Raw genomic sequence first — 16,856 nt, 5'->3', positions numbered from 1 at the left:
GTACTAAAAAATTCTAAGGAAAAAATGAAACTAAAGAAGGAAAAAGGAAATGTCTTTCAAGAGCACACGTTGGCTGACTTCCCAGATTTTCAGCTGCAGGAAAAAGTCAGTGATATTAGGGGTATGAAACTTTCCCAATACCTAGTTTTTTGAGTTCTCTTTTCAAAGAATAAGATGAAAGCAGGTAAAAACATTTGGTGTGCTCTTTTACATTCTCATGGCTCCCCACTGCTAAAATCAGTTATTAATTATTACAATTTTAAAATTCATCTGACTGTTCTAAACCCTACCTTACTGAAGTATTTAACTCAGAAATACTGAATTTATGTTAGAAATGGTGGATAGTTCCTTTTTTCAAACCCAATTAGGGAGTTTTTTTTTTCAGAATCAAAGTAAAAAGTCTATAAATTTAGAAATGAAGGCAGATTCACCATCTGCAGTTTGAAGAGACTTCCTGTTGCTCAGAGGATTTGGGTAGCAAAGATCAAGGGAAATCCAACCTCTTAAGATCATCCTCCTCAGGGAAGTCAATGGCAAAATTTATCTCGGAAACACCTTTTATGACACCCTCTGTGAAGGCAGCCAAAGGGCCTTGTGGTCCAAGCTTCAAGTCCCACCAGAGTTGTCAAGAATATGGCCCACAAAAAGCCAATTTGCAATAAGGTGAAACTGAGGCAGAGCTCTGAGCCCATATCAATTTTTCTGGAAGACTAGTGGTCCATAATCAGTTAAATTCAAGACACTTTAGTGGAAGACTCTGATGTTCTGAGGGCTGAGAGATCTTTTAGATTTTGAGGGGTTTTCAAGAGGTGCCCTAGTCTTTGAGATATCATTTCAGAAGTATGGGAACGTAGAGAGCCAAGCTCAGAGTCAGGAGGACTGGTGTTCAAATCTGATCTAAGACACTTCCTAGCTGTGTGACCCTGGACAAGTCATTTAACTCCAGTTGCCTAGCCCTTTCCTCTCTCCTACCATAGAAGCAATATTTACTATTACAAAGTTGTTGGGTTTTTTTTTTAAGAAATATGGGAATGTTTATGATTGCCTAATCCTCAGATGCAAGGACACTCCCATTATAGGCTAAAGTCTGTCAATTGCAACCACCTTATCAGGAGGCCTTTTACAGGTCATCATCTATAGCCCATCTCAGGAGATTTTTTAAAAATTTTATAATATTTTATTTGATCATTTCCAAGCATTATTCATTAAAGACAAAGATCATTTTCTTTTCCTCCCCCCAACCCCCATAGCCGACACGTGATTCCACTGGGTATCACATGTGTTCTTGATTCGAACCCATTGCCATGTTGTTAGTATTTGCATTAGAGTGTTCTTTTAGAGTCTCTCCTCTGTCATGTCCCCTCAACCGCTGTAGTCAGGCAGTTGCTTTTCCTTGGTGATTCTACTCCCACAGTTTGTCCTCTGCTTATGGATAGTGTTTTTCTCCTAGATCCCTGCAGATTGTTCAGGGACATTACACCACCACTAATGGAGAAGTCCATTACATTCAATCATACCACAGTGTATTCGTCTCTGTGAACAGTGTTCTCCTGGTTCTGCTCCTCTCGCTCTCCATCACTTCCTGGAGGTCTCCATTCTCCATGGAATTCCTCCACTTTATTATTCCTTTTTGCACAATATTATTCCATCAGCAACATATACCACAATTTGTTCAGCCATTCTCCAATTGAAGGGCATCCCCTTGTTTTCCAATTTCTGACCACCACAAAGAGCACAGCTATGAATATTCTTGTACAAGTATTTTTCCCCATTATCTCTTTGGGGTACAAACCCAGCAATGATATGGCTGGATAAAAGGGTAGACATTCTTTTATCACCCTTTGGGCATAATTCCAAATTGCCCTCCAGAACAGTTGGATCAGTTCACAACTCCACCAGCAATGAATTAATGTCCCTACTTTGCCACATCCCCTCCAGCATTCATTACTTTCCTTTTCTATCATGTTAGCCAATCTGCTAGGTGTGAGGTGATACCTCAGAGTTGTTTTGATTTGCATCTCTCTGATTATAAGAGATTTAGAACACTTCTTCATGTGCTTATTAATAGTTTTGGTTTCTTTATCTGAAAACTGCCTATCCATGTCCCTTGCCCATTTATCAATTGGAGAATGGCTTGGTTTTTTGTACAATTGATTTAGCTCTTTATAAATTTGAGTAATTAAACTTTTGTCAGAGGTTTCTATGAAGATTTTTTCCCAATTTGTTGTTTCCCTTCTGATTTTAGTTACATTGGTTTTGTTTGTACAAAAGCTTTTTAATTGGATGTAGTCAAAATTATTTATTTTACATTTTGTGATTCTTTCTATGTCTTGCTTGGTTTTAAAGCCTTTCCCCTCCCAAAGGTCTGACATGTATACTATTCTGTGTTTACCCAATTTACGTATGGTTTCCTTCTTTATGTTTAAGTCACTCACCCATTTTGAATTTATCTTGGTGTAGGGTGTGAGGTGTTGATCAATTCCTAATCTCTCCCACACTGTCTTCCAATTTTCCCAGCAGTTTTTATCAAATAGTGGATTTTTGTCCCAAAAGCTGGGATTTTTGGGTTTATCGTATACTGTCTTGCTGCGGTTGCTTGCCCCCAAGTTTATTCCACTAATTCTCCTTTCTGTCTTTTAGCCAGTACCAAAATGTTTTGATGACTGTTGCTTTGTAATATAGTTTGAGGTCTGGGACTGCAAGGCTCCCACCATTTGTGTTTTTTTTTTCATTATTTCTCTGGATATCCTTGATCCTTTGTTATTCCAGATGAATTTTGTTATGGTTATTTCTAAATCAGTAAAGAAATATTTTGGGAGTTCAATGGGTATGACACTAAATAGATTAATAAGTTTGGGTAGGATGGTCATTTTTATTATATTGGCTTGTCCTATCCATGAGCAGTTAATGTTATTCCAATTGATCAAGTCTAGTTTTAGTTGTGTGGAGAGTGTTTTGTAATTGTGTTCATAGAGTTCCTGTGTTTGTCTCAGGAGATAGATTCCTAGGTATTATATTTTGTCTAAGGTGATTTTGAATGGGATTTCTCTTTCTAGTTCTTGCTGCTGAGCTGTGTTGGAGATATATAGAAATGCTGATGACTTATGTGGGTTTATTTTGTATCCTGCAACTTTGCTAAAGTTGTTGATTATCTCAATTAGTTTTTGGTTGAATCTCTAGGATTCTTTAAGTAGACCATCATGTCATCTGCAAAGAGCGATAACTTGGTCTCCTTCTTGCCTATTTTGATGCCTTCAATTTCTTTTTCTTTTCTAATTGCTACTGCTAGTGTTTCTAGTACAATGTCAAATAGTAGAGGTGATAATGGGCATCCTTGTTTCACTCCTGATTTATTGGGAATGCATCTAGTTTATCCCCATTGCAGATGATATTAGCTGATGGTATTAGATATATACTGTTTATTATTTTTAGGAACGATCCTTCTATTCCTATCCTTTCTAGAGTTTTTAATAGGAATGGATGTTGTATTTTATCCAAGGCTTTTTCTGCATCTATTGAGATAATCCTGTGGTTCTTGTTGGTTTGCTTGTTGATGTGGCCAATTATGTGGATGGTTTTCCTAATATTGAACCAGCCCTGCATCCCTGGTATAAATCCTACTTGATCATGGTGGATGACCCTTCTGATCACTTGCTGGAGTCTTCTTGCTTGTATCCTATTTAAGATTTTTGCATCTATATTCATTAGGGAGATTGGTCTATAATTTTCTTTCTCTGTTTTTGACCTTCCTGGTTTTGGAATCAGTACCATATTTGTGTAGTAAAAGGAGTTTGGTAGAACTCCCTCTTTGCTTATTATGTCAAATAGTTTATATAGTATTGGGATTAACTATTCTCTGAATGTTTGATAGAATTCACTTGTGAATCCATCTGGCCCTGTGGATTTTTTCTTAGGGAGTTCTTTGATGGCTTGTTGGATTTCATTTTCTGATATTGTAAAGATTAAAATTTAGGGGAGATGGGGAGACTGAGGCAGGTAGAAATTAGTTTCTCTCTGCAAGGAGTATTATATTTTTTAGAGGTTTATTAAAGGTTAAAGATTAAGAATATACAAGTAAGAAACATGTGCCTAGGCCAGAGGCCTAGACAAATAACCTCACATCATGGAAGAGACGCTCCTGCTGCAAAACGGCAGTCCAAAAAAAGCCAAGCCCCCTCTCAAAAGCCTTGAATGAGCTTAAATCCCTTCTCGATCTCGGCCCAGGTGAGATTACAAGGCATTCTGGGGAAGTGGAGCAAAGGCTCATGGGGATTGTAGTCCTGTATTCGAGTCTATTTTTCACAATATGGGATTATTTAAGAATTCTATTTCTTCTTCTGTTAGTCTGGGCAGTTTGTATTTTTGTATATATTCATCCATATCACCTAAATTGGTGTATTTATTGCCATATAATTGGGCAAAGTAATTTTTAATGATTGCCTTAGTTTTCTCTTCATCGGAGGTGATGTCCCCCTTTTCATCTTTGATGCTGTTAATTTGCTTTTCTTCTTTCCTTTTTTCAATTAGATTGACCAGTACTTTGTCTATTTTGTTTGTTTTTTCAAAGTACCAGCTTCTTGTCTTATTTATTAAATCAATAGTTTGATCACTTTTGATTTTATTAATTTCTCCCTTAATTTTTAGGATTTCTAATTTGGTTTTCTGCTGGGGGTTTTTAATTTGATCTCTTTTGAGTTTTTTTATTTGCATTTCCAATTGATTGATCTCTGCTCTCCATAGTTTGTTAATATATGCACTCAGGGATATGAATTTACCGCTGATTACCGCTTTGGCTGCATTCCAAAAGGTTTGAAAGGAAGTCTCACCATTGTCATTTTCCTCAATGAAATTATTAATTGTTTCTATGATTTCTTCTCTAACTAAATGATTTTGGAGTATCATATTGTTTAATTTCCAATTAGTTTTTGATTTGGTTTTCCATGTACCATTACTAATCATTATTTTTATTGCCTTGTGATCTGAAAAGGCTGCATTTATTATTTCTGCTTTTATGCATTTGTATGCCATGTTTCTGTGACCTAATGTATGGTCAATCTTTGTGAATATGCCATGTGGTGCTGAGAAGAAGGTGTATGTATTCCTTTTTGTCCCTATTTATTTTTCTCCATATGTGTATTAATTCTAATTTTTCTAAGATTTCATTCACTTCTTTTACCCCTTTCTTATTTATTTTTTGATTTGATTTATCTAAATTTGATAATGGTTGGTTCAAGTCTCCTACTAATATGGTTTTACTGTCTATTTCTTCCTTCAGTTCTCCTAGTTTCTCCATTAGAAATTTGGGTGCTATATTATTTGGTGCATACATGTTGTTTAGTGATATTTCCTCATTGTCTAGAGTCCCTTTTAACAAAATATAATTACCTTCTATACCTTTTGATCAAGTCTGTTTTTGCTTTGGCTTTATCAGATATTATGATTGCCACTCCTGCCTTCTTTCTATCAGTTGAGGCCCAGAAGGTCTTACTCCATCCTTTAATTCTGACCTTGTGGGTGTCTACCTGCCTCATGTGTGTTTCTTGAAGACAACATATGGTAGGGTTTTGGATTCTAATCCATTCTGCTATTTGTCTATGTTTTATGGGTGAGTTCATCCCATTCATGTTCAAAGTTATGACTGTCACTTGTGGGCTTCCTGGCATTTTGATAGCCTTCCCTAATTCTAACCTTTCTTCTTCTGCTCTACCTTTTAGTCCAGTGATTTATTTTAAATCAGTCCCCCTTGTCCCCTCCCTTGATATGTTTCCCTTTCTAGTCCCTCCCTTTTTGTTCCCTCTCCCACCCCCTCTTTTCCCCTTCCTTTTTTGTGTTCCCTCCTCGCTACGCCCCTTGGTTTTCCCTTCTCCCTTCCCTTGTTGGGTAAGATAGAATTCAAGATCCCAATGGATCTGGATGTTCTTCTCTCTCAGAGTTGATTTCCCTGAGATTAAGGTTTAAGTAAAAACTCTCTTCCTCTACTTCTTATAGGAGTTTTCTTCCCCTCCCCTTCCCATGTGAATCTTTGTGTGAGAAAGATTATTCTATTTGCTTTTTCTTTTCCCCCTATTTACACATTATGTTTTCCCCACATGTTAATATAGATAGATTGATATAAATGTAGTCCTTATAGAAGAGAGTTTGAGTAAAAGTAAAAGATAACATTTTTCTCCTTTTCCCTTTCCTTCATATTTACCTTTTCAGGTATTCCTTGCTCTTTGTTTTTCGATATCGAACTTTCCACAAAGCTCTGGTCTTTTCTTTGCAAAAAGTTGGAAATCTTCTGTTTTGTTGAATGCCCATACTTTCCCTTGGAAGTATATAGTCAGTGTTGCTGGGTAGCTGATTCTTGGTTGAAGGCCCAGCTCTCTTGCCTTTCTGAAAATCATGTTCCATGCCTTACGATCATTCAGAGTGGAAATTGCAAGGTCTTGTGTGACCCTGATTGGCATTCCTTTATATCTAAATTGTCTTTTTCTGGCTTCTTGTAAGATTTTTTTCTTTTGCTTGAAAGCTTTGGAATTTGGCAATTACATTCCTGGGAGTTGTCTTTTGGGGATTTAGTGTAGAGGGTGTTCTGTGAACTCTTTCAGTGTCTGTATTGCCCTCTTGTTCTAGGATCTCTGGGCAATTTTCTTTGATTATATCTTGTATTACGATGTCGAGTTTGCTGTTTATTTCTGGCTTTTCTGGTAGTCCAATTATTCTTAAATTGTCTCTTCTCCCTCTATTTTCCAAGTCTATGACCTTGTCAGTGAGATATTTTATATTCTCTTCTAATTTCATGGTCTTTTGTCTTTGCTTTATTAATTCTTGCTTGTTGTCTTCAAGTTGCCTAATTCTGACCTTTAAAGCCTGGTTTTCCTTTTCACTTTGGTCACACTGGTTTTGTAGATGAGTGAATTTCTTTTGCATTATTTCCCACTTTTCCTCCCAGAAGGCTTCCATCTTTTTGATCATTTCTGATTCAAATTCTTCATGGGTTTGTGGAGAGCTTCCTTTTCTTTTGGAAGGTTTCAGAGCATTTGATTGTGTTTCCTCTTCTATCTCTTCTGTATTTTGTATTTTTGCTCCATAAAATGTGTCCAAAGTCGCCCCCTTCTTCTTGTTTTTCTTGGAATTTTGGGGCTTTTGTGCTTCTGTGGAGTTTGCCATCTCTATCTGAGTGGGGAGGACTGGCTTTTCTTATCTCTGTCTGGTGTTCAGAGGTTTTAGCCCTAGGCAGATTGTCTGTTCTATGCAGTTGTTGTTTTGTCTTCCCGGGGAAGCCAGGAATTGCTGGTGTTTCTGTGTTACTGCCCTCCTCAGATCCCTCCTGATGCTTCTCTGTTGCCTTACTTCCACACTCTGAGCCTGGCTTGACCCTTTTCGCGGTGTTTGTTTCTGTGTCTTAGCTGGCCAGAAGAGCCAGCACTCTGAGGGGGGGAGGGGCTGCGGCTTACCGTAGCTCTGAGGGCTCCTGATAGGATTAGCTTTTCCTGGGTTGAACTGAGTATGCCCTGAGGCAGGGACCTTCCCTGAGACTCAGATGAAAGGATCCAGCCAGGGGGTTACAAGCTCCCCACATCTCTCTCTGTTTCTCTCCTGTCTGTGTTGGGTGCCCCCTCGTCTGAGTCAGGTTGTTTTCAGGAAGCGGCCTTCAGAATAGCCGGCCCTGAGGCTCTGAGATTCCCTCTGATGCCTCGGACTCACCGCTCTGGGTTGAGGGAGATGGGTCCTGGGACCTTCCTTCTGCCTACCCCTTAGGTCCAAGTGTTCTCGGGTTCTGGCTTTTGGGGGGCGGGGGGGCGTTACCTTTTGATCCAGGTCTAGGAGGAGGATTCCCGGGGTCTATGCTATTGTTCATTTTGAATTTCGGTGCCCTAGGAGCATATAGTTTGAGTTCGGTAGGGAAGGGTTTCCGGAGATTTGAACTTTAGCTTTCTCTAAGCCGCCATCTTGACCGGAAGTCGAAATGAAAGATTTTTTAAAAAGAACAAGAATGATAAAAAATTACTAGATGCAAAATAAATAATTTTGATTACATTAAATTTAAAAGGTTTTGTACAAACAAAACCAATGCAACCAAAATTAGAAAGGAAGCAACAAATTGAGAAAAAAATCTTTATGACAAAAACCTCTGACAATGGTCTAATTACTCAAATTTATAAGGAGCTAAATCAATTGTATAAAAAAATCAAGCCATTCCCCAACTGATAAATGGGCAAGGGACATGAATAGGCAATTTTCAGATAAAGAAATCAAAACTATTAATAAGCACATGAAAAGGTGTTCTGAATCTCTTATAATCAGAGAGATGCAAATAAAAACAACTCTGAGGTACCACCTTACACCTAGCAGATTGGCTAACATGACAGCAAAGGAAAGTAATGAATTCTGGAGGGAATGTGGCAAAGTAGGGACATTAGTTCATTGCTGGTGGAGTTGTGAACTGATCCAACCATTTTGGATGGCAATTTGGAACTATGCCCAAAGGGCACTAAAAGACTGCCTGCCCTTCACTGCTGGGTTTGTACCCCAAAGAGATAATAAGGAAAAAGACTTGTACAAAAATATTCATAGCTGTATTCTTTGTGGTAGCAAAAAATGAGGAGATGCCCTTCGATTGCATAATGGCTGAACAAATTGTGGTATATGTTGGTGATGGAATACTATTGTGCTAAAAGGAATAATAAAGTGGAGGAATTCCATGGGGACTGGAATAACCTCCAAGAACAGAACCAGGAGAACATTGTACACAGAGACTGATACTCTGTGGTACAATCGAAGATAATGGACTTCTCTACTAGCAGCAATGCAATGATCCAGGACAATTCTGAGAGACCTATGAGAAAGAATTCTATCCTCATGCAGAGGAAGAATTGTGGGAATAGAAACAGAAGAAAAACCACTCCTTGATCACATGGGTGGATGGGGATATGATTGGGGATATAGATTCTAAATGATCACGTTAGTACAAATATCAATAATATGGAAATATTTCTTGATCAATAACACATATAAAACCCAGTGGAATTATACTTTGGCTATGGGATGGTGGTGAGGTAGGAGAACTAGGCAAGAATCTTGCAACCATGGAAATCTAAATTAATTAATTAAATAAAAATTTCCAAAACTTAAAAACAATAAAAGTCTGCTAGTACAAATAGTTCAGAGCCTGCTTTTTTTTTCTCCAGCAGCAGCAATACAGAACTACCAATAATTTAGAGCTTTGCAATATTTTTACTTCTGGGTTTTAGTCCCCAGGAGGCTTTGATACCTTATGATTGTGGGCAACTTGGATGTCAAGGCCTAATAAAACTTCCATAGTCTGGATGTGTGGGGCCTCAGTGGCATTGGAAATAGGAAGAGGAGACCATAGCGTTAGTATAAGTTATGTTTGATTTGAACCTATATTGTGTCCTTGGATCTATTAATGCAACCTTCTTGGTGAGGAGAATGAGAGGTGGAGGAGGGATGCTGAGTGAGCTTAGGATCAATGAGTGTCAGTAACTCTAAAGAAATAAAGAAAATCTAGGCCAAAATTTTAGCTGAAACTGACTTTATTCATAGGCCAATACAGTCAGTGGTCTCATCACATCCAGTCTGTGATGAAAGACCTCTTCTGGATGTTCACAATTGCTCTTATATGATTTTGACAGTTTATACAAATATTTTGATGGATAGAACCAACATTTCAAAGCAGGTTAGCTAATAGTTGCTAAATTCCAGTACAAATTCATTGCATTTTATTGATCCTGTAGCTAATACTTTCAGATAAAGATTCTAGGAAGACATTATTAAATGTTATTATCAATGACTCTAAAAAAAGTCTTAAAGATAATATCCAAGAATCCTGATATTGATATATAAGCTAATACCAACTCTTTATGATTGTCGTTACCTTTGTCAGGAATCAGAATTAAGTCAAACTGTGTACTTAACAGTTTAGGGCTGATAAAAGGAGCTCTTAAGTTCACTTTCTCCTCACAATTGAGCAACAACTGAGACTAATCCTTTTGGCATCCAAGTTATAGATACTACTTAAAGTTTTTATGAGATGGCCTAATTGTAAAACAAATGATACAAACACAATAAATACAATTTCATCTTTTCATTTCCATTTTTAAAATGTTCTTTTGGATTCTTGGTGTTCTTTACCATAGAAACAGTTGAACTTTATCATTGGAACATCATTTCTGTCTTTGGGAGGCTTGAAAAGTCATCAATATTGGAGAAAATGTTTAGACCACAATCTTGTTGGCCACCTGATGACAGCAGTCACCTATATTGACTGTAGTTCTTTGTTATAACAAAAGATTTAAATGTTTTCATATATATTTTTCCATTCACTTTGACTTTTACTTCTTTGAGACAAGAGTCTATGTAATTTCACTTTTGGAGTCTATTTACAAATTTTTTCCCAAAATAGTTGCATAATTTTATATCTTAGTTATTAATGTGTATATGTCTTCCCATAGCCCCTCCAACATTTGCCATCTGAATCTTTTGTCATTTCCAATCTTATAGATGTGTAGTGAAACATTAGAATTATTTTAATTTGTATTTATCTTATTAATTATACTTATATCATTCTTTTGAAAATTGTCAGTTCATATCTTTTGACCATATCTCCATTAGAGAACTGATCTTGTGTTTATATTTGTTATCAATTTCATATTTAACTTTAATAAAAGAACTTCATCAGAGATTTTTACAATAAAATTTTCCCAATTATTGTTTTCTTCTAATTCTTGTGACTTAATCTGCTTATATAAAAACCTATCAAATTTTAAGTGATTGAAATTTTCATCTTTCTTACCACCTTTTTCTTTTATTAGTTAAGAATTTTTCCCCTAGCCGTATTTCTGAAATGTATCTTCTGCTCTTCTCTATTTCTTCTACTTTGGTGATGTGACCTTTTGAATTTAGGTCATATATCTGATTGAAATTTATTGCAGTATATTGTACAATATGCTGTTAATTAGAAAGTATTTATCACAGGCCTTCCGAACCTTATATTTATCAAAATTTATCTTACTATGCTCAACTTATTCTGAACTTAAACTGTTAAATTTATCAACTTCCGATTTTTAACCAGTCACAAATGATTTTGATGATTACTACTTAAAAGTATAATTATATATATATATGTATATGCATTTCTGTCTATAAATTTATTAGATTAGATCACTTTCATCTCTTTTTCTTTCATTTTTACCCTTGATATTCCCTTTGAATGAGCTTTGTTATTATTTTGTCTAGTGCTATAAAATAATTCCATAACAGCTTTTGTTTTCCCAGTACCACTATTATTCATAAACTCAATTTGACAAGCATTAATTAAGCATTTTCAATGAACAAGGATATATAGAGTATTTGCTAAAAACTGGAGCCACAGAAATGGAACCAAGATGGCAGAATAGAGGAACCATAGCTCCAATCTTTCTAAGAATCTTCTTCAACCAATCTTAAAAGAAAACTTCAAAAAAAATACTATAATGGCAGAACTAACAAAAGGATAAAGTGAGGCAATTTTCTTGTAGAAAACAACTTAGGAGGTAGGCAAAGAGGGTTGGTTTCACTGTAGTGTCAGGGGAGAAGAGCCTGCAATAAGGCAGTACCAAGGAGCACAAATACAAGCCAACAACAGACCTCCCCTCTACCTCACCACTTGAAGTTCTAAACCTAGTCCCAAGTCAGCATTGATAAATGAGACATGAACAGAGGACCTTCATGCAACCCCTTGAAATCTGAAGCCCCAGCATAAGCCTGCAGTGAGACTCTAAGACCCAGGACAAGGCAACTCACAGCGCACCTGGCCTGGCAAGCCAATAGCAGGCCCTGAGGGAAACTGAATTATCAGTGGAAGGAAGCTTCCAGATCTCTTAGTCCACAGACCATGATACTATCTTTGAAGAACTCAAACCTGAAGGTACTCAGAACTTGTTCTGAGGATAAGTAAAAAAAAAAAAAGAAAAACTGAGATCAGAACCCACATTTCAGATAAAAATAAGTCAAGAAAACATCTGGGAGATCAAGAAAATATAAAAAAAAAACCCCACCTAATCATAGAAAATTATTGTGGAGATAAGGAAGATCAAGATACAAACTAAGTCAGGGACAATGAGATTAAAGAATCTACATACAAAACTTTGAAGAAAAATAATAATTGGTCTCAGGCCCTAGAAGAGCTCTAAAAGGATTTAAAAAATAAAATAAGAAAGAAACAGGAAAATGTGGGAAAGAAATTAAAGGGATACAAGAAAGATTCAACAGGAAAAGGAGGCACAAAAATATACTAAAGAAAATAACATTTTAAAAAGCAGAATTGGTGGGGGCAGCTAGGTGTCTCAGTGGATTGAAAGCCAGGCCTAGAGATGAAAGGTCCTGGGTTCAAATCTGACCTCAGACATCACCTAGCTGTGTAAGCCATGGCAAATCACTTAATCCCTATTGCCTAGCCCTTACTGTTCTTCTGCCTTAGAACCAATAGACAGTATTGATTGTAAGACAGAAGGTAAGGGTTTAACAATTATAAAAAAAGCAGAATTGGCAAAATGGAAAAAGGTACAAAAATACAGTGAATAAAATCATCTTTTAAAAGTAGAACTGACTAAATGGAAAAAGAGAATCATTATAGAAAATAATTCTTTAAAAACTAGAATTTGGCAACTAGAAGCTAATGAATGAGGAAGAACAAGAACAAGAAGAACAAGAACAAGAAGAACAAGAACAAGAACAAGAACAAGAACAAGAAGAACAAGAACAAGAACAAGAAGAAGGTTTTGAACAAGGATAATGTTTATGGAGGAAAAATCCAGACTACAGAGGAAATAGCAGAAGAGGATGAACAAATAAATGCATCCAAACCTTCCAAAAATGAAAACTGGCCACAAGCTCTTGAAGAATTTAAATCAGAGCTTATGAAAAAGATGAAAGAATATTGGCAAGAAAAGTGAAAAATAGTTCAAAAAGAAAATAACAGTTTAAAAGACAGGAACTCCCAATTGGAGAAAGAAGCCCAGAAATCAAATGAAATGATAAATAAATTAGAGACCAAAATTAAACCACTGGAAGCCATGAAAAGCAGGATAGACCAAAGCAAAAAGGGAAATCAAAAGATTATTGTGGAAAATCAAAAGATTATAGCAGAGAAGCAGTCTTTAAAGACCAGAATTGGGCAATTAGATGCCAATTATCTTGCAAAACAGAAGAATTAATAAAGTAAAATCAAAAGATTGACAAAATTGAAGGAAACATGAAATGTCTCACTGAGAAGATGACTGACCAAGAAAACAGGTCTAGAAGAGACAATATGAGAATCGTTGCTCTACATGAAAACCCAGAAATAAACAGAAACATTGACATCATACTACAAGAAATTATCCAAGGAAACTGCCCTGATTTTCTTGAACAAGAGGGCAAAATAGCCATGAAAGAGTTCATAGAATACCATCTACACTAAATCCTCAAAAGTCAACCCCCAGGAATATAATTGCCAAATTTAAGAGTTTCCAAGCAAAGGAAAAAATTTTACAAGAAGCCAAAAAGAGACAATTCAGATATTAAGGAACACCAATCAGAATCACAGAAGATCTGGCTACTTCCACAATAAAGGACTGCAAAGCTTGGAATATGATATTCAAAAAGGCAAGAGAATTGGGTCATCAATCAAAGATCACCTACCCATCAAAACTGACTATATATTTCCAGGGGAAAGTATGGGCATTCAACAAAATAGATTTCTAAGTATTTGTAAAGAAAAGACCAGGACTAAGTGGAAAGTTTGATTTCCAAACACAAATATCAAGAGAAACATGAAAAGCTAAATAAGAGAGAGGAAAGGGGGAAATGTTCTTATTTAAATTTTCTTCTTTAATGTCTTCAATAAGGTCAAATTGTTTATAGTAATGTATGGGAAAATGTTATTTGTAACTCAAAAATTATATTCACTAGTATAATAATTAGAAGAATTATTCATAGGTAAAGATTGGGTTAATAAGTGATCTAGGATGATATGCAAAAAAAAGAAATGAAAAGAAAAAGGAAGATCTAGAAGATGGCACCAAGAAAAACTTGAAGGAATAAGATAAATAAGATAACTGATATCACACAAAGAGGCACATGGGAAGGGGAGGAGAAGAATACTATTATAAGAAGGAGAGGAAGAGAGTGCTAATAGGAAATACTTACACCATACTCTCAGTGAAATCAGTTCTGAGAGGGAAGAACATCTAGATCTATTGGGGTATAGAATTCTATCTTACCCTACAGGGAAAGTAACAAGGAATAAACTAAGGGGTGGGGTGGGGCAGGGAGTACAAAAAAGGAAAGAAAGGGGGAGGGACTTAATAGAGACTAAAATAAAATAAGAAGCAAACAAAAAGGGAGGGGGTGTGATTAAAAGCAAACCATTGGATTAAAAAGATATAGCGAAAGAAGAAAGGGCAGAACTAGGAGAGGATATCAAAATGTTGGGGAATGCAGAGGTAGTTAACATAACTCTAAATGTAAATTGAATGAACTCATCCATAAAACAAAAGCAAATAGCAGAATGGATTAGAAACCAAAATCCTACCATATGCCATATATTGTCTACAAGAAACATACATGAGGCAGGTAGGCACTCACAGAAAGATCAAAGGCTGGAGCAAAATCTATTGGGCCTCTATTGAGAAAAAGAAGGCAGGAGTTGCAATCCTGAAAACTGACAAAGCCAAAGTAAAAATAGATCTGATTAAAAGAGATAGGGGAGGTAATTACATTCTGATAAAAGGCAGCATAGACAATGAGGAAATATAAGTAATCAATATGTATGCACCAAATGGGATAGCATCCAAATTTCTAAAGGAGAAATTAGTGGAGGTAAAATATAGTAAAACTATACTAGTAGGAGACCTAAACCTTCTTCTATCATATCTCTATAAATCAAACCAAAAAATAAATGGGAAAAGGTAAGATATATGAATGAAATCTTAGAAAAATTAGAATTAATAGATACATGGAGAAAAATAGATAGTGACAAAAAGGAATACACCTTATTTTCAGCAGCACATGGTACATTCACAAAGATTGACTATGTACTAGGCCATAAAAACATATAAAACAAGAGCAAAAAAGCAGAAATAACAAATGTAACCTTTTCAGATCATAATGCAATTAAATTAATAATTAGTAAGGGTACATGGAGAACCAAATCAAAAATTAATTTGAAATTAAACGATATGACAAAACTGGTTAAAGAACAAATCATATAAATAGTTAATAATTTCATTGAAGAAAATGACAATAATGAGACATCCTTTCAAAATCTATGGGATGCAGCCAAAGCAGTACTCAGGGGGAAATTTATATCCTTGAGTTCATATATTAACAAATTAAGGAGGGCAAATGTCAATGAATTGGACATGCAAATAAAAAAACATGGAAGCAAGCAAATTAAAATTCCCCAGATGAAAACTAAATTAGAGATCCTAAAAATTAAGGGAGAAATTAATAAAATTGAAAGTGAAAGAAATGTTGAATTAATAAATAAAACTGAAGCTGGTGCTTTGAAAAAACAAACAAAATAGACAAAATACTTGTCAATCTAATAAAAAAAAAGGAAATAAGAAAACCATGAAAAAGGAGACCTCACCTCTAATGAAGAGGAAATTAAGGCCATCATTAAAAACTATTTTGCCCAATTATTTGGCAATAAATATGGGAATCTAGGTGATATTGATGAATATTTACAAAAATATAAATTGCCTAGATTAACAGAAGAAATAGAATTCTTAAATGATCCTGTATCAGAAAAATTTTGAACAAGCCATCAAATAACTCCCTAAGAAAAAATTCCCAGGGCCTGATGGATTCACAAGTGAATTCTAACAAACATTCAAGGAACAACTAATCCCAATATTATACAAATATTTGACAGATTAAGCAAAGGAGTTCTACCAAATTCCTTTTTATGACACAAATATGGTACTGATTCCAAAACCAGGAAGGTCAAAAACAGGGAAAGAAAACTGTAGACCAATCTCCTTAATGGGAACATAGATGCAAAAATCTTAAATAGGATACTAGCAAAAAGACTCCAGCAAATGATCACAAGGGTTATTCATTATGATCAGGTGGGATTTATACCAGGAATGCAAGGATGGTTCAATATTAGGAAAACCATCCACATAATTGACCATATCAACAAACAAACCAACAAGAACTACATGATCATCTCAATAGATGCAGAAAAAGCCTTTGACAAAATATAACACTCATTTCTAATGAAAACACTAGAAAGTATAGGAATAGAAGGGCCTTTCCTAAAAATAATAAACAGTATATATTTAAAACCATTAGCAAGCATCATCTGCAATAGGGATAAATAAGAATCATTCCCAATAAGATCCAGAGTGAACCAAGGATGCCCATTATCACCTCTATTATTTGTCATTGCATTTGAAACACTAGTAGTAGCAATTAGAGAAGAAAGAGAAATTAAAAATATTAAAATAGGTAATGAGGAGAATAAGCTATCACTCTTTGCAGATGATATGATAGTCTACTTAAAGAATCCTACAGAATTCACCAAAAAAGATAGTGGAAATAATCAACAACTTTAGCAAAGTTTCAGGTTACAAAATAAACCCATATAAATCATCAGCATTTCTATATATTTCCAAAACATCTCAGCAGCAGGAGTTAGAAAGAGAAATTCCATTTTAAATCATGCCAGACAATATAAAATACTTAGGAATCTATCTGCCAAGACAAACACAGGAACTATTTGAACACAACTACAAAACACTATCCATACAATTAAAACTAGATCTAAATAATTGGGAAAACATTAATTGCTCATGGGTAGGATGAGCTAACATAAAAATGACAAT

This window comes from Monodelphis domestica, chromosome 8, assembly GCF_027887165.1.
Source record: "Monodelphis domestica isolate mMonDom1 chromosome 8, mMonDom1.pri, whole genome shotgun sequence".
NCBI lineage: Eukaryota > Metazoa > Chordata > Mammalia > Didelphimorphia > Didelphidae > Monodelphis > Monodelphis domestica.
This window is presented reverse-complemented; position numbering follows the sequence as displayed.